The sequence below is a fragment of the Sceloporus undulatus genome, chromosome 5, assembly GCF_019175285.1.
Source record: "Sceloporus undulatus isolate JIND9_A2432 ecotype Alabama chromosome 5, SceUnd_v1.1, whole genome shotgun sequence".
In the NCBI taxonomy this organism is placed as follows: domain Eukaryota; kingdom Metazoa; phylum Chordata; class Lepidosauria; order Squamata; family Phrynosomatidae; genus Sceloporus; species Sceloporus undulatus.
The window spans coordinates 158,580,276-158,606,133 of record NC_056526.1 but is presented as its reverse complement, the minus strand read 5'-3'; the positions used below and the strand labels follow the sequence as shown (position 1 = coordinate 158,606,133).

Here is a 25,858-nt window from a genome sequence, read left to right as displayed (position 1 = left end):
TCTCCCCCCTGCTTGGGGCCTTTTACAAAAATTAAACCAGTAGATACAAACATACAAAACATTAATTGTTAAAATGTGTTAAACTATAACATTAACAATTTAAAACATTCATTAAAAACTTTACAGTATGAAAAGCAGTTGAAAAATACATATTACTAAAAACCTTTTCTTAAAAACAATCAGTCACCAAAAGCCTATTGGCATTAAAAAAAACAACAAAATAAACAAACAAAAAAGCAGCTTCTGGTGGAAAGACAACAATGAGGGGGCCAGTTTGGGCCCACCAGAGGAAGGTGTTTCTGAGGTTAGGAACAGCCACCAAAGAAGCCATCCTTCATATTCACTTCAGATATGCCTATGAAGCTGATGAAGCTGGAAAGAAGGACTTTTTTCTGAATAACCCAAAGCCTGGGAAGAACTGTGCAGGAATACTGCTCTTCATATTATTAAGATCATTTGGAAGATCCCTTTTGAAGGTACCTGCAGAAGCCTGTATGTTGGGCATGTATAAAAGACTTGCTCCTGTACTGTTCCCAAACTCTGGATTTACATTCCTTCTATAGTAGCCACTGATCCACACAGACCCCCCCCCAGCTAACATTGGATTTTAACTCATTAAAGTAACTTTCCCAAACTCAGGTGTGTTCATGTTCAAGAATTTTAGTAGGTATTTCAGTTTTCTTCTGTAGAAGGCATGGAAATACAAAACGTTTAAGGTCAGTGCTGGAATTTCTCATCTACTCTTGCTGTAGAGAGTTTGGAGTACACTCTGTACTAGCAATCTTCTTGACAGCCTTTACTGTTTTCCTTCCTGGAGTTGATCTGATATTTTAAAAGCTGGCTCTAATCAAAGTTTCCACTTCAAGTTTAAAATAGATAGCTTTATAAACGCGAGGAAGCTGAAGCTGCCAAGAGTCACTTGCCATCTTTCCTGAGCTGGATGTACTTGAACATCATTGCTTCTTAGTAACCTTAGTCCTTTTTCATTCTGCTGTTGTCTCTTTTGGGTGATTTTGATTCTCTGGAGAGCTTTTACTACTGAGAGAAGAAGATATATAGAGCATTTTCACAATTTTGCTGCCATTTTGGTTAATGATATACCAGATTTGTCCATTTCCCCCTTCTCTTTTGTGGTAACTCAACTAGCACAGAGTGTGCGGTGCTATGATTTTTGCTTAGTTTTATGGTTGTTCTTTTAAGTATAAATATCTGTTGTGTGGAGAAAGAGACAGAAACCCATTATGGAACAGGCCACAACTTTTTAACTAAAAGAATAGAAATAGGAACTCCTCGTGACAGGTCTGGCTCAGCCCCACTCCAAGGCCTAAGTTGAGCTGGACCAGGCTGAACCAAAACTTGCACCTGGAACCATTCACAATGGATTCAAGGAATGTCAAGGAATCAACTTCAGGACTACCACCCCCAACAGTTTTCCAAAGCTGTAAGGTGACCGCCTGGGTCACCCCCTCAGACTCCCATGCCCAATCTCATGTCATCTTTAGGTTACAGTGTTCTCCTCTGTCACATTTATTTCTGCCAGTTATGCAAATAGCAGCCGTTGCTACCGCTGCTGCCTCTGCCACCACCACAACATGAAATGCAAATAAAATACAGTATTGCCAAAGCTAAATAGCAACACCCAGACAATGCAAGTCACCCCGCTCAATTCAGAGAAGGGGTGTACATCACACACACACACACACACACACACACACACACACACACACACAGAATTTTGAAGAGAAGGAGTTATGTAGGTTGGTGACTTGCAAAAACTTGCCAGTCCATGTGACATGGCTATACAAGGCTTTCCTCAAGTTTTTGGAAAAAGTATGCTAAGACATGGGCTCAGAGGTTGTGATTCGAAGCATGCTTATTTTGAATAGCATTGCTAGCTGATCAGGGGAAAAACAATACCCCAAACCTGGGCTGCTCCCACACTGCAGAATTAATGCAGTTTGACAACACTTTAACTGTCATGGCTCCAAACTATGGAATTTATGGGATCTTGGCATTTGTAGTTTGTTGTGGGACCAGAGCTCTCTGACAGAGAAGGCTAAATGTCTCACAAAACCCCAAATCCCAGAATTCCACTGCATTGAGCCATAGTTAAAGCAGTGTCAGACTGCATTAATTCTGCAGTGTAGATGCAGCCTAGGGAGTCTGGGGATGTTGATGGTCACAAAAACAGTTGGGGGCCATTGGTGGCTTGCCCACCCTAATACTGTATGACTTGCATCATCAAGTCCCACTATCCTAGTTTGTACACAAAGTACCACTGTTAAGTGGGAGGGGATATGTAAGAGTTCTATTGCAGGAGCAAATGTTTTCCTTAGAAAACTTGTCATGTACTATTGCAGCTTGCTGAGCAATAATGGACCACAAAATGAATCAGTCTGCACCATGAAGAAGCTCCATAGAAAGGAAATGTGAACACTAATTTGGACATACCTTTTGTTGAAACCTCTTTCTGTATGAAGCTATGAGCATTTTGTCACGACTCTCCCTACATCTAACCATCTAAGCAAGCCTGAGTTCTTTTTATGTAGAATTTTAAGAAAGTTGTGATCACATCTGACTGATGTAGCTTTCATGTGGCTGGGAAGTATGCTTCTCAACATGTGGTGTACATAAATATCCTGCTTTCTCTTTTATTTACAAATTTCTTTAGGAAACCTCTGAGCTTTATAGTTATAAGTGTAGAAATGAAAATACAAGAAAATAAACAAATATCAACACAAAGGGAGAAATATCAGCATTACACAACATTCCTTGAGCTGTTGGGCAAGATACTTAAGGGCTGAACAAAGGCAATTGGGTGTTTTCAGGGGTTTTGTGAGGGGGGAATATAAAACAGAGAGGAAAGGAGTGTGCTTAATCTCCATTTTGCAGCTGCTGGTTCTGCACTCCAAATCAAATCACTGAGTCCCTATGTTGGGAGAAAAGGTGGGATATAAGAAAATAAAATAAATAATAAAAATGTATCCTTATAAATGTAAATTTGGCACACAGGATTCCACATAATACTTGCGATGGAGGTTGTGAAGTGGAGAAATTATGAGCAGAGATCCTTGTGGTCAGAAGACTAATTATGCAAAGAGGTAAAAAAGTTGCTGAGACTGAGGCGGGATACACACCGCCATATAGTACGTATTGTATACGTACTAGGGTTAGGAAGGGGCGGTGATTCCGCACCCCCCTAACCCTAGTACGTATACAATACGTACAAGATGGCGCCGGCCCTTCTACATGGGCGCTAATGACGTGTCGCGGCACTAATGACGTAGCGAATGCACCCTTGGCGCTTCGCTACGTCATCCGTGCGCCGCAGAAAGAAGCTCCGAAATGGAGCTTCTTTTTTGCTCCGCGCGGGAGCCGCGCGGTTTGGATGCTGCGGCTCCCTCGCAGAGCAAATGGCGCCGGCGGGGGAACGCCGCAAAGCGGCGGTTTGTATCCCGCCACTGTGACCCACATAGGTGTAGTATCTAGTTAAGAACTATCTATTTCTTCTTGAACCTAGCCTTCCATGAACTTGATAATCAAGAGTTTATGGAACATAAAATAAAACTTTTATGCCACAAATTAGACTAAACAAAATTTGGATTTCTCTCACGGAATGGAAGTATCCTTTGATAGCATTTTGGGATTTTGTAGTACAATACAGACTCACCACTATGACTGGCAAAGAAATCGCGGAGTGGCTGGCATCTTTTTAGTGCAACTTACATGTGTATTTGTAGTCATTGTAGAACTTAAGAAGTCTGTATTCACTGTACAACAACCAAGGTTAGGTCTGGGCAGAATAAACTGGGCTGCCTTTGGAGTATTCTGGCCCCAAAGCTGGCCCAACATTCTCCCGTTACCTACATGCTCTGCAGTGATGCCGGGTGACTGTATACACATTGTCCCACTGTGCTGCTTGCCACTGGCACTGCGGACACAAGTTGCTCCCAGTGAGAGTGAAAATGAGGTGCCCAAAATTGATCCTGTTGGAATTTTCTTTCTTGAGATTTGTTAGAAAAACTCAGGAAAGTAGGAGAGATTGTTTAATTTCATCAGCAGAGCAAACACAGCAGAATATAGGTGAGCAGGAAAATCTAGGTCCACTTTTATCTCCCATTCCCACGTGTCCCCAATCAAAACAAAGTCTCTTAGGCCCTGTCCAAATGGGCCATTTTGTACATACTCCATACGTACTAGGGTTGCCTGGGGGCGTCTCTTTTAGATGCCTGCAACCCTAGTACCTAGGGAATACGTACAAAATGGTGGTGCCCTGTTCACACAGGCGCCGCCATTTTGACGTAACGGCCGCGCCGCATCCAAATGGCCCCTTTCTCCCTTTCCCCGCCACTGTCGGGGTGTCCTTGGCCTTGCATCATCTAGACAGCATGACATGAGGGCAGGAGCAAGTGGCCCATGTAGACATGGCCCAAAGGACACCCCTTTTCAGGCCGCGGGGAAGCAACATTTTGCCGCTTTCCTGCGGCCTGGAAAAGTGGCTGATCGGGGCCTCTGGGGCTTCTGCTGTGGCAGCTCAGGCCCCAATCTGTTGGGGAATGGGGCGGGTGCAGGCTACCCCAAAGGGCACCCAAAGGGTCTGTATCCCTCCCCAGTTAGAGTGAAAATATTACATTTACTTATAAAATCATGTGTATGAAGAAATACACAGGTCTAGCTTCATGTTACAGAAGGAGATGAGGTAGAAAGGTAGACTACATGCTTTTTAAGAAAGTTTTCCTTAGCATGCAAGGAAAGACATGTTTCTCTGGACAAGAGAAAGGGATAGAAGGAATGGCGATTCAGGGACAAAAAGATGAGGTGTGCTCTTAGTAAACAGGAAATGAGGAAGGGCTATTAGTATGCAATAAAACTAACATAGACATGCATTTATATTCCTAGAAGGTCTCAGTATGCAAAGTTGCTATATCTCAACAGATCCCGTGGCTGGGTGTTTTGATGTGACCTCAAGAGGGAGTGGCTCACACCAGTGGCAGTGGCAGCAGGGGGCACAGAAGGATGCTATGTAAACAGCCACCTGGTCTTGCTGCACAGTGCTCTGGATCTTTTGGGAAGATCTGGAGCAAAAGATGAGTTTTTTAAAAAATGGGTTAAGGGAGGGATGACTTGGATTTGCTGCAGGACTTCCCTTTGCATATATGGACTGTCCGCAGTCAAATTGGCCTTGCATCATCTAGACAGCATGACATGAGGGCAGGAGCAAGTGGCCCATGTAGACATGGCCCAAATTCCCCTCCAAAGCCCATCTTTTAAGTTGCCACAAGTACCATCAATACGACCATTTACAGGCCAGTAGAGAGGCAATGGTGCAGCATCCAGCTATGAAGGAACCCTGGAGTTCTGAGGGTGGTGGTGGTTCTGAAGTGGGTGGGGAAAAAGAGTAACCACTATGTTTGCTGGTGGCTTGGCATGATTTGGCCAAAATTGTGCCAAAAATGGGAGAGCATTGTTCAGGGTGTAACCCTAAATGGGGTGACACGACTGCTCCTCAGACACCTGCATTTTGCAGGAAAGGGCTGTAGCATTCACCTGTATCTCTTTAAAATGCTGAAGAAATGGTGTGAATGGGGTGAGGTTTAGTGAGAGGAGAAAGGAGAGGCCCCAGATTTTTAAAAAAAATAAAATTTCAAATTGTAATTTTTAATTTAAAAATAATTTTTAAAATTCTTTGAAAACATCATATTTTTATCAATTTTCCACTTTAACCACATGAAACTATGTATATGTAAACACATTTATTCTGTGTATATGGTATTCTAACTTAAAGATATAAGTTTAATTTTGCTAGTTGTTTATGTCTCTCACAGGTCTTACCATTACATTCAGTGATAGATGGGAATTATGATTTATAAGTAAACTAATATAAAAAATTACTAAGGATTCTATATGGTGTGGTGTGGGAGGTGGTCAATGGGCAGTGACACCATGAGTTACTATACCAGGTGACACCAACCCTAGTGATGCCACTGGTTGGCGTGATTTTGAATCTGAAAAAAGTGGGATTCAGGACCACACATGGCCAATGCTACAGTGGATTCCTAATCTTTTATAACACTGGTCTTAAGTTAGACTACGTTTGTACCACTTCATGGCCAAAGTTGGAAGCTATAGCTGCACTACAGGTAGGATAAGAGTGGCACAAAAACTCCACTGCTCAAGGGCTTGTCATCTGCAACCATTCCTTTCTCATAGATGTGGCTGTACAGTGGTGCCTCGGGTTACGAAAGTAATTCGTTCCGCGGCCGCTTTCGTAACCCGAAAAGCCTTCGTAAGCCGAATTGCCATAGGCGCTAATGGGGAAAAGCCGCGTTTCGTGCGAAAAAGCGCCGAAAAGCACCAAAAATTTTCTTCGTAACCCGAAAAAACATTCGTAACCCGGAACAATGATTTCCAATGGGATTTTTTCGTATCCCGAAAATTTCGTAACCTGGGTATTTCGTATCCCGAGGTACCACTGTATTTTAACAGGGTCAGGTCTGGGAAGAGTCATTAATTTTGACCACACTGGTTGGAGATGATGGGAGCTGCAAACCCACATGTATGGGAGGAGCAGAAAGGAATAGACTACTTGTATGTAGGTGGAGGCGGAAAAGTGTCATGATTATTCTAATAAAGCTTATAAATCTTTTCTCTGGCTGTTGAAAGGGCTATTGATTCCATGGTCATGTTGTACTCCAGAGGAACAGACAAGAAAGTGGTTGGAATGGAGAATGTTAGTGTGTGTGTGTAGGGGGGGACATGAATTAATAATCCATCTGAGTTTTGCAAGAAAAGGCAAGAGTAGAACTCTAAATCTTGCTTGCACATTCTTCCTGGGTGACATAGTACATGGGTGCCCATGATACTTGCCAAGGCTAGGGACTTGTCAGCACCATCCAAATACTGCCAATGATTCCTCCACTCTGAGCTTTCATTGACCATAGTGACTCATCTCTTCGAACAGCTGTTTCCTTTCCACTAAAGTATTTTTGGAAAGTTGGTTCTCTCTTCTACCTCCCACAAGATGTAAAAATTGAAAACTTAGTAAATAAAACATATGTCCTACTGGGACATGAAATCCCATCACAGACGGGCAGATTTGCGTAACCCATAAAATTATTCTTGAAAAACTATTATTTTGGCCAGTTCTCCAATGCAACAGAGTTTAATTTTTCTTGGCTTTGCCCACTTTGCTTGCTTAGGGGGTATATGGTCTCCCCTCAGCACACATATGTAGTTCCCATTACCATTAAGAGGGATTTAAATTTACACACAGACATCTAAAAGAGACTTGACCACTTATTTTTAATGTCCCGATGCCAACTAAAGCAAAGACCTCTTGCTTTCTCTCAAATCTCTGCACTACTAATTGAGAACAATGCTTATGCAAGACTTCCTTGGGGAACTTGGGACCTGTGGTTATATCTAGGCAGAAATTCAAATAAGAATAGCAGCTGCTTAGAGAGGGGTTTTGGATGTCTTCGGGTGTGTTACGGGGAACTGCTAAATGAAACTTCAAGTCTCTCAAAGTTTAGATGATGGATCTGATATTTAACAGGTAAACAGACCTGCTGTTTGAAGTCAAAATAATAACTCTTGACATAATAAATAATTTCACTCAAATATAGAGATATTCATTCCTAAAGATACGGCAAGTTTTTCTTTCTTTCTTTCTTGGAAAAAATGTTAAGTGTTTCTCTAACAGGAAGATCTGTTTCTAGAGCATTAGTAAGTGTAGCAAAAATGTGTCATTTTCTACCCTTAGCCATTCTCAGAGACTGTTGAAATAGCAACACATTATTTATTTATTAAAGATTCAGCTGTATCCAAGTAACAATAGATTATACTTCATAAGACAGTTACAATTTGTTATTTCTTTGTTTGCACTGCTGTTGAAATGTGATTTTAATAGAATGAGAAATATCCCAAGAGGTTTTACATCAGTGATGGTGATTCTTCAGATGTTGCTGGACTGCAATTCCTACTATCCCTTAGTATGGGTACATTAGCTAAGGCTGTTTGCATCTTAATTGGGCCACATGTTTTCCACCCCTTCAAATTGCATCTGGAGGGCCACACGTTTTCCACCCCTGCAAGATACACATTAAAAAGCCAAGACCAGAGATGATAATAGAAGCCCAGTTTTATAAAATGGTAAGCACAGGTTCAGGCAGAAGAGACTGCATGTCTTTGAGAAGACATGGGGCCCTTTTACACTAAGCAGTTGTAGCAGTATTATTACACTTTAACTGCCATTGCTGTATCCAATGGAATCCTGGGTTTTGTAGTTTGGTGAGGAACTAGAGGTCTCTGACTGACAATTCTAGGGCGGGATACACACTGCCATATAGTACGTATTGTATATGTACTAGGGTTATGAAGGGGCGGTGCTTCCGCACCCCCCTAACCCTAGTACGTATACAATACGTACAAGATGGCGCCGGCCCTTCTACATGGCCGGCGCCATCTTTACGTACTGGACGCATAGCGTCCAGACGTGTCGCGGCGCTAATGACGTAGCGAATGCGCCCTTGGCGCTTCGCTACGTCATCCGTGCGCCGCAGAAAGAAGCTCCGAAATGGAGCTTCTTTTTTGCTCCGCGCGGGAGCCGCGCAGTTTGGATGCTGCGGCTCCCTCGCGGAGCAAATGGCGCCGGCGGGGGAACGCCGCAAAGCGGCGGTTTGTATCCCGCCTAAGTATCCCTCCACAAACTGCAAACTCCCCAGGATTCTTTAAGGTGGAGACAATTCAAGTGGAGTCATAATATTATAACTGTGCAGTATGATAGGGTCCATGGTTCTCATTTTTTGAATAAATGAGTTACATGGTCTTTTTCATTCTACTCTAGCCTTGTGTGAAAGCAGCATGGGATTTGTGTGGCAGAGAGGAGGAAAATGGTTATTAGGAAATATTCAGACTGAACGTATATCTTTCTTTACAGTGAAAATCAAACAATCCCTGCCTGGCACCATGCAACACAGTTTACTTGTAAGAAAATTATGATTGCTAGGCTGAACTTTCTTCAAGTAAGATGTTAGATGTTTTCACCTGCTGACAGATAATTAATCACAAAATGTACTTTAAAGCATGCAAATAAGGGCAGAAAATGTTTTGAGAGAGAACCTGTAGATCAGGTTAAAGTTGATTTAAAATGGATTTAAAGTACCCTCCAATTTAATAGCACAATTCTGTGTATGTCTATATGGAAGTAAATTCCATCAAGTTTAGTAGGAATTTTTTGCATTTATGTAGATTTAGATGTACAGATTTTATAAAACAAATATTACAGATTACTAGAAGAAACTTTTTGGAAGGTACACTGTGATACCATTAATAATGTAATGTATGGCAAGTAAAAGATACGGGAATTAAAGGGTTTGAATTACTAGCTGTGCAACACATGGTAAGTGGGAATTGTTTATTCTCTCTGCAGATTTCCTTTTGGTTTGCATTAAAATCTCATATGAGAAAAATGTCGGAAAGTGTTGACCAGAACAGAATGTTACTTTCTAAAAAGCAAGTACTAGTTTGTTTTGCTTTAGACTGATTTTCTGTGTCTGAAACCAAAAAAATCACATGCTAATAGGAAAAGGTGCTGCTAAACGTCCCAAGAAAAGGAACCATCTTCAGTAAATGTCCATAAAGGAGGAGGAGAAATCCTCTTGCTCAGATTTCATTAAGAGTAAATTCATATTGGGGCTGAACAGAAGGCCTGTTAGAACCCACTTGGAGTTGGCTTGAGGGCATGGCATTTAGACACACCATGCCCCCAAGCAGGATTGAAGCCAGACATACCTACCGGCTGCCAAGATGTAGGAAATATTTAGTATTAGATGGAAAACAAAAATTGGAAATTAGAAAGGAGGGGAAAGACTGAATTAGCATGAGCGAGCTTCTCATAACCCCTAGAACCTTTGGCCCACAGATTATTTCCCCTTTCATTGCCCGTCAATTTGTTCCGGGATAGAACTGGTTGCAGGTCCCAATCTACAACCAATTTGTACCAAAAACTGAAGCACATCATCACACTCTCAAACATTTCACAGAAGAAAACTGGGTCATGTGTGGCTAAGCAATATTAGAATGTGGTTAAGATGGCAAAAATTATTAATAAGAGAGAACAAACAAAGACGCTCAACAGGCCGTCAAGAAATACTGGTGTGAAGGCAGAGTGGGGGTGTGGTGACCATACAGTGCCTGCCCCTATGCCAGCATCAGGCTGTGCACTTCACTGGATGGCCCCACCCACTGTGGACCTGCTGGGCTGGGGGCATGACATGCAGTTGCCATGTCCCTGACCCAGCACTTCCGTGCAGTTGCCATGTCCCTGACCCAGCACTTCCAGGGGTGGCACAGAGCCGACTCTTAGGGCAGTCTGTCTACCCCTAAGAGAGACTGAAGCAGTCTGTTTTTACCTGAGTTTGTAGGGAAGGGAAAGATTGTGCCCTCTCTTCTCACCTCTCCCCAACCCATCTGAGTTGAGTGCAAACTACTTTTGCATTTTGAACTCAGTTTGCAGCAAGAGAAGTAAGCTAAGAAAAAGGGAGGAAAGGGGAGAAGGAGAGAGAAACAAGGACATTCTAAAAGAAGCAGAAAAAGTGGGATGGTAGAGGATTAATCTGGACTGTCTCTGATAACTTGGAACAGTTGGATGCTATTCATCACTACTATAAGATAATTGTTATTAGTGGGAGATTATGCAGAAGGTGATCTACAGTAGAGAAAGGATTCCAGCCCTTTAGCTGATCAGGTACAGAATCTTCTTAAAGCAAGTGGTAGAATGGAGGTATTAATTTTACTCAGACTATCCCATGGCTGACTTTCTAATTCCCTGTGTCTGAGTAAGTGGGATCCCTGATTTAGGGTACACTTTCTACCCAAGGTGAGGATGATGGAAGATGCCCCCATCCCAGGTTTATATTATGCTGACACAGACAAGGGGATGAAATGGAGAGGCTCAGTGGCATCACTAGGGGTGTATGGGGAGTGTAGCCTGCACCAGGTGATGCCATCAGAGGGGGTGACATCAAAATATATGTAAGGAGTGAGAAAAGGAGGTGGGTAGGGTGGGGATAAAGGCATACAGTATGTCTGTGTTTAAAAAAAGGACAGATAGGGTGTGATGATGATGGTGACAATAATAATAATAAAAGCAATATTTCAATTAATTACTAATTCCTCATAAGTAAACCCACCGGAGAATGACTAAGGAGGGCCCGAGTCTTCTCGGCCAGTCACAGTGATGATGTGACTTTTTCCCCTTCTCCTTCTGCAAACACAAATCAATTCCCTCCCTCTTATGTTCATTGAAGCTCCAACATGGACCCAGGAGACCTGGCTCGCTGGCAGCAGCAGCTTTTCTTCCAGCAAGTTGGTGCCTTCTCCACTCTGTCTGCTCCCAAGTCATCATCAGTTGAGTGAGTGAGGTAACAAAGGAGCCAGAGAGCTAGGAGGAGGAGCTGCTGTCACCACCCCAGCCAGGCAGCGAAGAAGGAAGGAAAGCTGCTGCCATCATCATCACCTCACTGGGAAATCTGGCCTGGACTTGTGAGTTCTGGCCTAGCTGAAGTGGTGCCAGTGGTGGTAGTGGTTTCTCCTTCAGCCTGTTGATGCCTCCTCTGTCTGCTCCCAGGCTGCATTAAGCATGTTATTGAGTGAAGGAGCCAGAGAGCTGGAAGCTGGGAGGAGGAGGCACCAGTGAACAAGGGAGAGAGGGAAGGGAAGGTTGAATTGTAAAGCATTTCAGCCAGATATTTTCTCTTTTTAGAAAAGTAGTAGAAAGAAATTGCACTTTAATTCCAAATGCAGACAAATCAGAGAAGCTGTGGTGTTCTAAGCTAAATTGTCTAACCATTGTTTGCTCAGGATCCCTGGGCTCCTTTACCACTACACAATTACAGTGCTTTGATTCCACCCGAACTGCTATGATAACATCCTATGAAACCCTGGCATCTGCAATTTAGGGAGGTATATTTAGAAATCTGGCTTAAATACTCAAAAGGTGCTAGATCTCCTCTGATCTTGATAGCTAAGCAGATTCAGCCATCTTAGTAATTGGATGGGAGACTGCCAAGGAATACCAGGTGCTGTAGGCTATATTTCAGAGGAAGGAACTGGCAAAACCACCTCTTTGCCAAAGAAAACCTTGTGAAATCAATGAAGTTGCCATAAGTCAACAGGCAATTTGAAAGCACATTTGAATACACATTTAGAACTCTGAGCCTGGGAGCTTTTGTGCCTCACAAGAGTGGATTGTGATATAATTGTGTAATGTGGTCTCCTAGTCAGGATTACAGATTTGTAATTCCTGAAACATGTAGGCAACTATAGTTTTTTGTGGGTTTTTCAGGCTATGTGGTCATGTTCTAGAAGATTTTATTCCTAATGTTTCATCAGCATCTGTGGCTGGCATCTTCAGAGAATGCTAACCTGGAAGAGAGTGGGTATATATACTGTGTGACCTTGGGCAAGGAGGAAGGATTCCCATGTTAATCTGTGTATTGTTCTGTTGTTGATGGCAGGGCCTCAGGATGGGAGGATACACAAAAGAGGATTAGTGTCTGTTAATTGGTGATCATTATCTGCTGGGAAAGCCTCTGACCCTGGGTAGTTTCTCATTTGTATTTGCAAATATGCAAATGAGAATATGGCAACATAGCCCAAAAAACCACAAAAAACTATGGATGCTGGCCACGAAAGTCTTCGACTTCACATGTAGGCAACTCTCTGGTTGTTTTGCACAGGTACTACTCATGTACTTCAGCTGGTATCCAACCACATAAACAGAATTACAGGCCTGGCAGGTAATTATTTGATTAATACATTATGTTTTTCCAGTCACTGTGTCCCTAAGCATGATGGTTTTACTTTAATACAAACAGGTGAGTCATAAAGATAGATTGATAGATGGAGAATTGTTGCTTTCAGAGATATGTTTCTATTGGCTCTTCTTTGACTGATCGGCAGATTTTTGTGCTTTATAACTTTATTTTCTGATCTGCATTTGGAGGGAGAATTGATGTGGGCAGGAAAAGAATTAAAGCTATACAGGGAATGGGGTGGGAATATGTGTTTTTTTTAGAGTCACTTTCTTTTTCATGTTGTAGTTCATCCTCTATCATTTGTGAAGACTAAGCCCCATTAAACTGAGTAGAACCTCTGAGTAGGCATTTCAGCCACATTAGTATGACTGTTTCCATTTGGCAGATGGGTACCACTTTACCTATAAAGCTTAGTTCTGTTTTAGATGGTGTCTGGACACCATCCAGCTGTCAGTCCTGAGAGATCTAGCTAGACCCTGCTCTTCTCTTTGGCCCATTTCCACTTAGCCTGGGAGGATGCAGCCCTGACTGACTCCAATGACAAAGGGCGCTACAGCAGGTATCCTGAGATTGTGAGGATGTGGTCTTCTTTAGGGTATTTAGTTTTGAAGAAAATATATTTCTGCTGATATTTTGAACTTTCTTTCTCTCTCTCTCTCTCTGGGGGAAAACAGACAGAGGAAATATTCCTCTTGCTAACATTCTTATGTTATTGTTTTTCTAAAAACTACATGACATTTCTTATTTCATAGAACATGCGGAATCACAAATGGATATAGCATATATACTCAACTATAAGTCAACCTCGTATATAAGTTGAAGGCAGGTTTTGGGGCCAAAATTATGCATTTTGATATGACCCATGAATAAGTAGAGGGTAAAATCTAGGCACATATAATGAAGGATTTAAAGGATGAAGTAAAGGAAAACAATTCCAAAGTACTTACAAAATTCCAGCAGGCATAACTATTAGTACATATACTAAAGGCTGGATGGATGAGAGAGTAGAAGAGGGTCAGTGCTTCTAGGGCAGATTAAACTTTTGCATTTCACCATATATATAGTATTAAAATACAATGGTGATTAACCTTTTCATGATCTACCATACAATTTGCATAGTGAGAGAAATGTGCACATTATGTAAATGTAGATGCCCAGGATGTGGGGAACTAAACTGTGGCAACCAGGATTGAGAGAGAAAGTGACAGACTAATAGGATGAATCTCGGAGTGGGTGGTGAGTAAGCCAGAGAGGAAGAAAAAGTTATATTTTATATGATTTCCTTAGCTCGGATCTGTTTCACCCAAAAATTGAAAAATGATCTAATACCATCTAAAGATGATTGGCTACTAAAACTTTATGAGGGTATAGGTATGGATATCCTAACTCAAGCTTTGAGAAATGAGTTCGATACTAAAGTGATGGATAGTTGGAGAAAAGTAATAAACTTTTTTGAATTAGAATGGGGTAAAGCTGCAATAGCTAATCCTGTGTTTTCTCCTCATAGTGGGTCCTGAAGTTAATGAAATGAATGAATACTGAAGTGACAATTTTAATTAAACAATTAGAATAGAAGGCAAGAAACGGATAGCCAAATTTTAACACTACTTATTTGTAACTGGTAGGAAGGAAGTCAGCGTGAATGTTGGAAGGAAAAATGGGTTTGTGTAATTAGATTAGGGATATATTAGGAATTGGATAGGGACATGTATGATGTAATGTGTTTGCTGTTGGTTGTTTGTTAGATAGAGAGATGTTTAGAGTATATTATGTGTTGTTTGAATGTTCTTCTATGTATGTATTTGTATATTGGTTTATTTCTCCTCGTGTTTGGTATTGGTTGTTTGTTGTTTTTATAGAATTTATCAATAAAATTATTTTAAAAATAAATAAATAAATAAATAAAAACTAAACAACAGCACAGAGGGTAATACCAGCAAGAGACGTAAAAACAGGTGTAGAAAAGAGAAACTGCAGTGGGGCAAAGGAAAGAAAAGTGTTTTTAACTCTGAGAAAGCTAGTACAGGCTGATAGAATACACAGATGGAGAGAGAAATCAATTGGAAAGAAAAAAATGGGGTGCAGGAGAGAAGAGAGAATCAGAGAGCTTTGGACTGAGGGTAGAACCAAAATTAAGTGGCACTCTGGATATCACAGGAGAGAGAAGTTAATCTGTATTTTCAACTCCTTCAGATCTATTCATAGCTGCTATATGGTGTTATGTTGAACCATTCCTGTTGAATTCAGGAACAAACCAAAATACACTGCATTCCACTCTCTTATCTTCCTGCTATGCACCTGTCTCAGCATTCTGATGTACCAGGGTAAGGTCCTTTCACCACTGCAATTTTTTCAAATAAACCAAAAACAATTGGAACAAACTGTTATTTCAGAATTATAAAGATTCAGGTTTCCTTCTGAACACTCCAGTAGAATCCATTTCCTGTCGGCGACCATGCCTGAACTATGGTACTGCAGAATCGAGAGCAGGATCCTGTTGTGGGAGATTCATTTTCCATTTCTGGTTTCACTTTATTTATTCATTTACTTACTTTGTTCATTTGTTAGCCACGTGCTTCTTATAAAATTCCTTTACACAATCCCAATCCCTTATTGTATCTTTTGAGGATTCATTTTTCATCAATGACGTAAGTATATCCATGTCCATATTCTCTCTCACTTTCAATAGCCATTCCTCTATAGATGGTATTTGTGCTTTTTTCCAATATTTGGCATATAAGATTCTTGCGGAGGTGACCAAGTATATTATGATTTTATCATATTTTTATTATGGATATTTATCTTAGATTTTTTATCTATCATATTAAGCAGGAACAATTCAGGGGTTAAGGGAATGATTATCTGTAATATATCACTCATTATTTCTTGTATTGATTTCCAATATTCCTTTACTTTATTACATTCCCACCAGCAATGGTAAAAGTTCCCTTCCTGAGTGTCACATTTCCAGCACTTTTTTGTTCCTGTGTTATATAATTTGTTTGTTTTGCACGGTGTCATATACCACTGATAGAACATCTTTGAATAATTTTCTTTTAGATTTTTTTTTAAATAAAAAGGTTCACATTGTATGGAAATCAATATGTTAGAGCTATTTTGTTAGACATTTAGAGTAATGTTTCATTCACTGACATAAAGTTTGTCTCACCTTCTCCCCCTATCCCTGGATCAGTTATACTTATAATCAAAGAAAATATTTTCTCGTTTCCATGCAACATGCATTAAATTTAATGCAACATGCATTAAATTCATTTTTATGGTAAATTAGGAAGTAAGAAAGATGTACAAAATGGAAAGAAGAGGTCTTTTGTGCCACAAGGTTGGGCTTCTTTCTCTTTAGAGACTAGAATTAAAACTTGAGAAAGCTAGAGAGAAAGAACCCAAAGTGTCAGAATAGTTGCTGGTTGGTTATATACTATTTTGTTTTTATTGGCAGGCAGCTCTGAGTGGCTGAAAGGTGGTCATTAACACCCTGACACAAAGTGCTGACAGGGTGATTATAAGATTAACACCCCGTGTTATATTAACAGCGTCAAAACCTCCCTCTTACCTTTCAGTGAAAAATAACAGTATGGAAGGAAACATTAAAATGAACAGCATTAAAAAAAGAAGAAGAAGAAATTGAGCATTTAAAAAGATGGATGGGTATGCTGTAGAGTACAGGCAGCTCTATGATGCCCACTGAACCATCTGACTGCTCCTTGGCCCTAAGACTGCCAGTTTTGGCCTATTCTGATAGTTGATCAAAGGAAAGCCACGGGGAAAGTGGGGAGAACTGAGTGTCTGCGGACTGTAGCAGAATTCTAAGTGACAACCTTTCCCTTGCCATTTAAATTTCAAATGCTCAGTCAAGATTATTAGGACATATGTAATAATAACAATTATAATAATATGATTTAGTTAGATCATAATGGGAAGAATTTTCCTGATATGAAGGTGATGCACCAACAAATATGAAAGACTTTGGCGATTAGCACATTGGCTTTAAAGTGCCTTATCCCTGATGGGATAAAGGAGCATTTAATTTTCAAAACAGGTGTTATCGCCTTCAGCTGTGGCCAGGCAGATGCAACTGGTACACATCCTGGATGCTAGCTGGGCTTATCCTGCAGCTTTTAGAAAAAGGGCATTACAGCCAATGCACTTATCTCCTTTGAGTTACAGATGCCACTTGTGCTTCCAAAAGAACCTTTTCCAGCAACCACCTACAACATGAGTGTGATTCTTAAGTAAAAATGCATCAAAGTATCAACCCTAAGGGCAGTAGAATAACCCATCACTCACATTTCTCTCCTATGTGAAGTGAGAATCATTTAAAAACCACCATCCAGTTCTTTACAGACTCTAACCACCTGTTCAGAATGCCAGATTTCTCACCCAGATTAGATAAAAAATGGGATTTAAATTGGGTGCTATCTAAAGAAAAAGAAAAAGAAAAAAGAAGTTACAAATAGCATTAAGTCTTAAGAACTAACATGGCTTCTTATCTGGACAGATGATGCCAATAGCTGTCAGCTTTTGTTGCTAGTGGTGAACAGTTATAAAATTGTCTCCCTTTGTCCTTTACTGTTTACTGTTTCTACTTTGCCTTGTCCATAGTAGCAAAAGGAGAACTAACTACTCAGGCATGTGTTAACTGAACTGGACTTGGGTAATTTAAGATGTCAGTAACTAAAGGAGTTATTGCATCGGAAGCTGATGCATGGTATGTGTATGGAGGAAGTCTAACATCCTCTCCTCAACCCCTTGTTATTCCTTTTTGCTTCTGCTTAGTTAGATATGATCAAAAAAATAACAGACACCAAGTGTGTATGTGTATTATTGGGTTTAATATTTGGATTTTACTATGGGGTAAAGGATTTGGACAGAGTACTATTTGGATCCCTTCCCTATCTATGATTTTATCATGTTCTTGTTTTGCACAACAGCCTGTATAATATTTCTGTAGAAAGTCTGGAGAATTTAGAGCTGCAGGGCTAATTTGCACATCCCTTTCTTGAGCTGCTCTTTGCAAATTATTATACAGGATGCTATGACTACCCTTATGTCTACCAGAGGCAATTGCTGAAAAAGATCCAGTTCTTGTAAAAACAGCTATAGGTCAAAAACTGAAGGCGCAATGAAAAGAGTCATTTTAGGCCTGTGGTTTTTGGCATCGAGCTGTTGTGAATATATAAGTCATATAAATGTTAGCTTTATAAATAAACATAACCTCCGGTTGTATGGAGGCAGCAAATAAAGTTGAAACTTGTTCCTTTTGCAAAACAATGCCTCTGAATTTGCATTTCTGTTTTGTTCTGAAGGGAAAATATATCTTGATGGATTACAACAGCTACAGAAATGTTCTGCCTGTTCTGTATCCTCAACTGGTGATTTAGCTTTTGGTAGTAAAAGACTAGGCACTGCATTGAGTTTCTTTGCAGATGAAACAAAGTCCTTGAGATTGCGTTGAAATCAAGCCATGAATAGTACATTGATGAAGAGAAGAGTTAAGGTCAAGATTATATGTGTATCTCTTAAAATGTTCATCAGATGTTTTTGATTTCATGGTAACTGAACAGGATGAAATTTTCCTCTGCCCCTCTGTTCTCCAACTTATATCTGGTCCACCACTGGCTCAGAGATGAGACTTGACAAGACAGAAAAAGCAGCTTAGACCCACCCCTAAACTTTATAAGGCACATTATGTTCACTCCTTCTCAGAGCAGCATCAGATTAAAACAACAGCAGCAACAAAACTGGAGGCTATAATGTGTACTAAAACTAACTCTCTTTTAAATCTGGTCTTTTGGGATAGTGGTTTGAGTGTTGGACTGCAACTCTGGAGACCAGGGTTCAAATCCCAAACTGCCTTGGAAATTTAATGAGTGACCTTGGGCAAGTCACATGCTCTCAGCCTCAGGAAAGGTAATGTCAAATATCCTCAGAACAAATATTGCCAAGTAAGGCACTTTGCAGAGCGCCCAAAAAGGTGCCCGTGTTTGCTGCGCCAGGGAACCACAGTGGACAAACCGCGTGATTCCCTGGCGCAGCAAAAAGAACCCGCATCATGGCGCACTTGAGGCATCATTACTGCACCATGACATGTCTACGACACCTACGACATCAAAATGGCAGCGCCCATGTGTATAGGGCGCCACCATTTTGACGTACCCAGTACGTCCTAGTGGTGAGGCCTGATTGGACGCTGTGTCCTTGGCAAACCCCTAGGACGTACTGAGGGCGTGCCAAAGGCCTGTGTAGAACGGGCCTAAGTTTGTCTTAGGGTTGCCATAAGTTGGAAATGACTTGAAGGCATACAACACATACACACACATTTAAAAAAAAAACACCTCCCCTAAGGCTCAATAAGGCTGCCTCAATAAGAAGGTATTTGTCTACTGGCGGACAGAGAGGGGGGCCAACCAAACCTCCCATGGAAGGGAGCAGCCCTCCTCTTCACCATCTGCCAGTGAATGCTGGGCTGAGTGAGTGTTTGCTGCCTTCCTTCCACCTGGGCTCCACCCATGCTTCCGCTCCTGGACTTAAGGGGGAGTCTTGTCTCCCCCCCCCTTTTTTTTCCTTTTGTATAGTTTATATTGGAGGTTAGGATTGAGATGGGGGATTGAGAATGGGGATTATTTTCTTTTCAATTGTTTTTACTCTATTACCTGTTTGTATTTTGCTTTGTTAACTTTCTTGTTGTTATAATTACTATATATTTTTATTCTATTTTTTTGCCATTTGAACCTGTGTTGAGGGACTGGGAAAGGGGTTAATTATGACTTTCATTAGATTGCAATGTTTTTATTCTCTTTGATTGTTATTGTATTTGTTTACGGATTTTGTTTGCTTAATCTTATATGCAGTCTATGTGTTTTGTAATTTTGTAATTGGAATTTTGTAAACCACTTTGATCTTCTTGGAAAAGAGATATATAAATAAGTTTTTTTATTATTATTATAAGGTGCTCCAACCAGAAGTAGAGGGGGAAACACAACATTAAGCCTTTAGTCAGCCAACCTCTTCTACTCCTTCCCTTCCATTTCTGTCCAGATACCTGTCCCTTGAGTTTCTTTCCTCTTGTGGCTTGCTCAAGGGCACCTAGTGGGTTTCCATGGCTAAATGAGGATTCAAATCATGGTATCTTTGAGTCCTAGTCTAACATCCAAGCCACAGACAGCAAGCAATATGACGACTCAGGCTGTTCCTGGCCACCACTGAATAATTTATTTGTAAATGGCACTCCATTAATAATAATAATAATAATAATAATTGTTTTATTTATATACTGCTATTCCAAAGATCATAGCGGTGAACAGCAAGTAAGCTAATTAGCAAGTAAGCTAATTTGCCCCCACAGTCTGGGTACTCATTTTAGCGACCTCGGAAGGATGCAAGCCTGAGTCGAGCTTGGGCCCTTTTGCTGGTCTTGAACTCGCAACCTTGTGGTTTTGAGTGAATGGCTGCAGTACAGGCATTTAACCACTGCGCCATCAGGGCTCCTTATGTGTCTCAAGAGTCTTGTTCTTGTTTCTTTCCTTGATTGTTTCATGCTTATATTCCATGCAAAATTATCAGCTTACATTTTGTTTGTTCCATGCCAAGTAAATGGATATGACCATATTTGCAATGTTTGTGGGTGTGAAAATCTATGGACTCATCATCCTTGCCAGCAACTAAAAAGAAAGGAAAAAAAAAAAAAGGTTTTGGCAGGAGAAAATATTAAATTAAAAGTACATGCACCATCATGGCTCCCAAACCACCCTTGTGTCAGCTAAGTGGTGGCAATCCTAGTTCTCCAGTTACATTTCCTTTTCTTGGTTATATGAGTGTAGTTCTGACCAATCTAGTGCTACCAGAAAACCCTCTCTCCAACAGAACTGCCAAAATAGGGGTGGGGGCAGGAAAACTTGCTCTTTCATTTTTCTTCCTTTGCAAGGCCAAACATGCTGTCTTTGGACAGGTTTCAATCCTGTTTTAATTCATTAAAAAAAACTGAAACAAAAATCACCATTTACATCGTTGACAGCTGGCAAGTTTTATGTGTTCTTACTATTCCTGCCAAGTTTTCATGTTTTTTTTAAAGTTTTCATTCAGTTCTGTCACGGATCCTTGGAGCTCTGGAAGTGTCAGGGTCTGATCACACAACAATGACATACAGTACCTTCAGGCATGGAGGTATTACGCTAATAATTTGGTGTAAAGGAAGTTACAACTCTCTGTTTTACTTCAAACATGCTTAAAAAATAAAAATGGAAAGGAGAGAAAGATACCAGAAGGACAGGTAGAGTTTAAATTTCTACCCTTCACCCATCAAATGCCAGAATAGTTTGGTTGATTATTCAGTTATAACCTAGCATATATAAGAAAAGAACCCAACACCCCCCAAACAACAACAACAACAACAACAACAACAAAAACAGTTAAGATGATGTAGTTCTTCCTTTAGGTGTCTGTAATCTCTTAAATAATTGTCAAGTAGCATTAAGAGGAAGGATTTGCTTGTGGTTAATGCAGCATTCTTGCATTTAGGAAATCAGGTTTCAAGCACTATTTGATCTTTCTCTTCTAGGGTCAAACCAAATTTTAAGGGGAATGTATGTTCCATGCAATGAACACATTTTTCTTCCAGCAATGCGAATTCCTCTGAGATATGTGTCTCAGCAATCAGACTTCAAAGTTGAGTGTTTACTTTCCAAATGCTAAATGAAAAATATGGAATAAGGAAAAGGATGAACTATGACAAACATGTCTTTTACTATTTGAGTGACTACCATTTCTAAATACGTGTATATCATCTAGCTGGGTCCCTAGAAAGATAACACAGGAAGCATACCAAACCAAATGCAGCAGTTAACTGGCCATATGCAATTAACTGCTTGTATTGCACCTGATTGTCATGATGGTGGGGCTAAGGATGGAAAAATCAGTCTTTCCCTTCCTCCTGTGTTACAGTTTTTAAATCTCAAGTTTTTCCACCTTGAAAATGAGTAAATGTGTGTATTTTGGTAACGTGTTCAAATAGGAACTTAAATGAATTGAGCTCTTGTTACAGGTTGTGGGCTGATTTGGCTTATATTTTGTGAAATTTAAGACACTAAAGCCTAAATAGTGTTCTTGTAAAGGATAAAATATAAGGTATTAAGGTTTGTGTATTATTTGGATTGTGTATATAATAGAGTAGGCACTAGCAGGCTGCAGGCATAAAGCCAGCCTACAAGAACAAAAAGAAAAGGAGAAGCTTTAAAGAGAAACCTAAACAGTGCATTGATTTATAATCAACTCAAGAAAGGGATTGAATTAGTGTTATTAGTAATACACTAAAGGGTTACCAGCTGATGCAGTCAGATGGCTGATGCAATCTGATGGAAGGTAGCCAAAAATAAGTGGACACTGAGTATTACAGCACAGAGTAAAGAGCACTAAGATCCTTATTTTATTATTTACATAAACAAAGGCCAATAAAGATCTGTAAGCTGATATAAAGATATGAAACTGGCCAAGAAGAGACAGAACACAGATGAACTCAAGCACCTCAGACAGACCCAAGCATCCCAACAGATGTGGCTTTTATGCACCCAACAGTGCTACTGGTGTTCCTGACTGGTAAAAGACTAAGACTCTGCTTGTAATTGATATTGCTAGATATAGAAATGCCCAGAGACATTACTTCCCTTGGATGCCTGTCTATTCCTCCACAGATGCTATATAGGTTAGGGCACTTCAAAATTGTATGAGGTATATGATGACTTTATTTATAGTATTTGTGTATTATCTCCCACCCCATGTGGGCTCTTGAGGTGATGAGCAAATAAAAACAAATTAAAATAACAGAAAGATGGAAATATTAGGAGGGAAACCCATTAAAATACTTTTTAAACATTCCTAATAGCAGTCTAAAAACAACCCTAGCATCCAGTTTTGAAACAGTTAAAACAGTAATTCTAAACATTGAGTGTCATGCAGAACAGCATTGTTTGGCTGCCTGCCAGCTTAAAAGAGATGAGGCCAGCCTAACTTCCTCGGGTAGGGAGTTGAGGCACTGTTACAGAGAAAGCTACCCACCAAGCTAACTTCATGAGCTGTTAGGATATGCAGCAGGACCTCCTCTGAAGATCTCAAATGTCTGCCAGGCTCATATGGAAGGAGGGAGTCTTTCAGATATCTTGGCCCCAAGTCCTTTAGGGCTTTGTAAATCATCACCAGCACCTAGAATTGAGCACAAAAGCAAATTAGAAGACAGTGTAGATCTTTCAGGACTGGTTTTATATAGTCTCTAAAATATACACTTGATACCAATCTGGATGCTACAGTTTGCACTAGCTGCTGTTTCTGGACAGTCTTCAAGAACAACCCCATGTAGAACACATTACAGTAGTCAAATTGAGAGGTAACTAAAGAAAGGATGCAGCTGGTACACCAGCCAAAACTGGGCAAAGGTGCCCCTGGCTACTGCAGCAAGCTGGCTTTCCAGAGCAGCACCAGATCCAAGAGCAACTCCAAGTGAAGAACATGAACTTTTCAGCAAGAGCAACCCCATCCTAGGTTGGTTGTGATCCCAATCCTAGGTTGGTTTTCCTACTGACCAGCCAAATGTTGCAGAAAAGTTGCAGAAGTGCCAGGATGTGATCATCCATGGTGCTTCTAAAGTATAATTGAGGTTTTCTACTATATTCCTGTCATGGAATCATTCACGGGGAAGCCATTTTCTGAATAACGGGATATTTTCCAAGTAACTTTTCCCTGCTCTTTGTCTACCTACATGGAAACCTGGGGATGCATACTTTGTCAGAATTACATTATTTCTTTCTTTCTTGGAATCTCTCTGAGGACCGGCAGCTCATGGTTTGAAGACCACCATTGTGACCTACAGCCTTAATAAAACAATTACACCCATTTGCCATCAAGCCATTTTTAACTTATAGTGAATCTATGAATGAGAGACATCAACTGCCCTGTCCAGGTCTTGCAAGGTCAGGGTGGTGGCTTGTTTTATTGAAAAAAATCCACCTATAAGTAAGGTCTTCCTCTTTTCCTACTGCCTTTCACCTTACCAGGCATTACTGTCTTTCCCAATGAGTCCTCCCATGACATGTCCAACATATGACAGCCTCAGTTTAGTCATCTGAGTTCTAGGGAGTGTTCAGGCCCAATTCTACCTTAGTAGGAGGCCTCCTGCTAGCATGCCACAATCTGATCCAGACACTGCTTTGCATAGGAAAGGATGATACAGGCAACTCAGAACACTGCTTAAAGAAGAATTAACATTGGGCACTGGTTGTGCCCACGTGAATAATAATAGTCAAAAAGGGAGAGAGACAGAAAGAATTGGGTCCCATTACCCAACTCAGTGAATCAAAAGAAATTAAATCAGCAGACAAATGCTTAAAACTCCTAAGGGCTTTCAGTCCTGTTCAGTTTTTGCAGTTGTTTATACTAGAATATCCTCCCCCCCCCACTTTATGAACAAAATTGTGTGATATAACTCCAATCCATAAGAACAGTATTGCTATAATTACCAGAGGCAATTGGGAAGGAGTTTCAGTGGTTTTCAGAGCTGAAGGCTCAGTTCATACGGGAACAATGCCAGATCATTATTCTTGGCTTTCTTAAGTCTGAAAATAGCTGGAGGGCATGAGATGCTATGTGCTGCTTGCAGTTTATTGCAAAGGAATACCTGTCTTGTCAGTCAAGCAATATTTGTGTTGCTTGACTGAATTCTTTTGTTTTTGTTAGCTGTTATGTTTTTTTTAAACGAGTTTTAAGATCCGCTGCCCCTTATCATTGGCAGTGAGACTAAATCTGGATTGCAACACAGAGACCACAAATATGACACATCTTGGCACTGAAGCATAGAAGCCCATAGGCACAATGTTCTCTTACCAAATGCAATCACCATAGCATGTGCATCCCCTAGAGCTATTTGACTTGTTAAGCCAACAACTACTTAATATGGCAGGTTGCTCTTGGGGAGGGAAAAAACCCCATAGCTTGCTGATTATTGTCTGTACAAGAGCCTATTTGATGCACATAAATTCTGAGGAAATGTCTGCCTAGAGCTATGATCTATCTCTGAAGTGCAATATGAGACTAGGATAAGCACTTAGGAGCATGACATAGAGATCATCCCCATTCACTTTCCTTACTCTTTTTTTAAATCACATAAAGTCAGGAATGGATACGTGACGAGTCTTACCTAGACTGCTTCTTTGCATGCTGGTGCATGCTGGTCTTGGACAAGTTACATTTTTGGAGCACAGCTGCCTGAATCCCTCAGCCACTGTACCCTCTGGCTATGCTAACTGGTAGTCCAAAAAGGAACCTGTCTATGCTCTGGCCTGTACTAACTACAGGTAAACAAAGTCAAGTCAGATAATTTGTTAGCATAAAAGGAAGTCTTCCAGAGATTTTTTTTAAAAATGGTAGAACCGGGAAGATCAGAGATAAGCCATAGGCTGAGGCAGATGTGGTGGGGAGGGGGAATTTCAAATTGAAGATAAAGAGGTAATGTCTCCAAAGCAATAGAAAACTGGTACATGCTCCTGACACTTACTCTGAACATACCCTATTCTGGGAATGATATAGGTCTGTGACATTTGGGCAGAAATAGTCAAGGTACAATGGAAACCACAGCTGTGTAATTCCAAACAGTGATTAGAATCCTGTTTGGCATTTACATATGCATAAACACCATAGTTACTGCAGTACATAATGAATCTCATCCTGATCCCCCTAGGCTTTACTAACTGGGAAGCAGCTGGTGGAATTGATGGGGATCCATTCAGCTGACTGACAGTCCCACCCACTCCACGAGTGAACTCCAGTGCGACAGACAGAAATGGGGTCCCTGTTGTAATTTTCCCTCTTGCCAGAGATCTTTTGAGAGAGGGGGAGAGGAAATGTCAATCAACTGCTTCCCAAATGACAGGGAAACAGTATTGACTGCAGCAACTGCTTCCCAGTAAGTGGAGATTAGGTGACTTTCATGGTCCTATGCAAGGCTTGTGAATATGAAACAGTTATGAGTATGTAACTAG

At 40.7% G+C, this 25,858-nt stretch overlaps 1 long non-coding RNA gene across 2 annotated transcripts in view; it reads left to right on the top strand.

Annotated features, from left to right (window-relative positions):
* LOC121932016 overlaps nucleotides 1–25,858 on the top strand; it is a 65,561-nt gene that overhangs the window by 30,605 nt on the left and 9,098 nt on the right. The window lies entirely within an intron of this gene.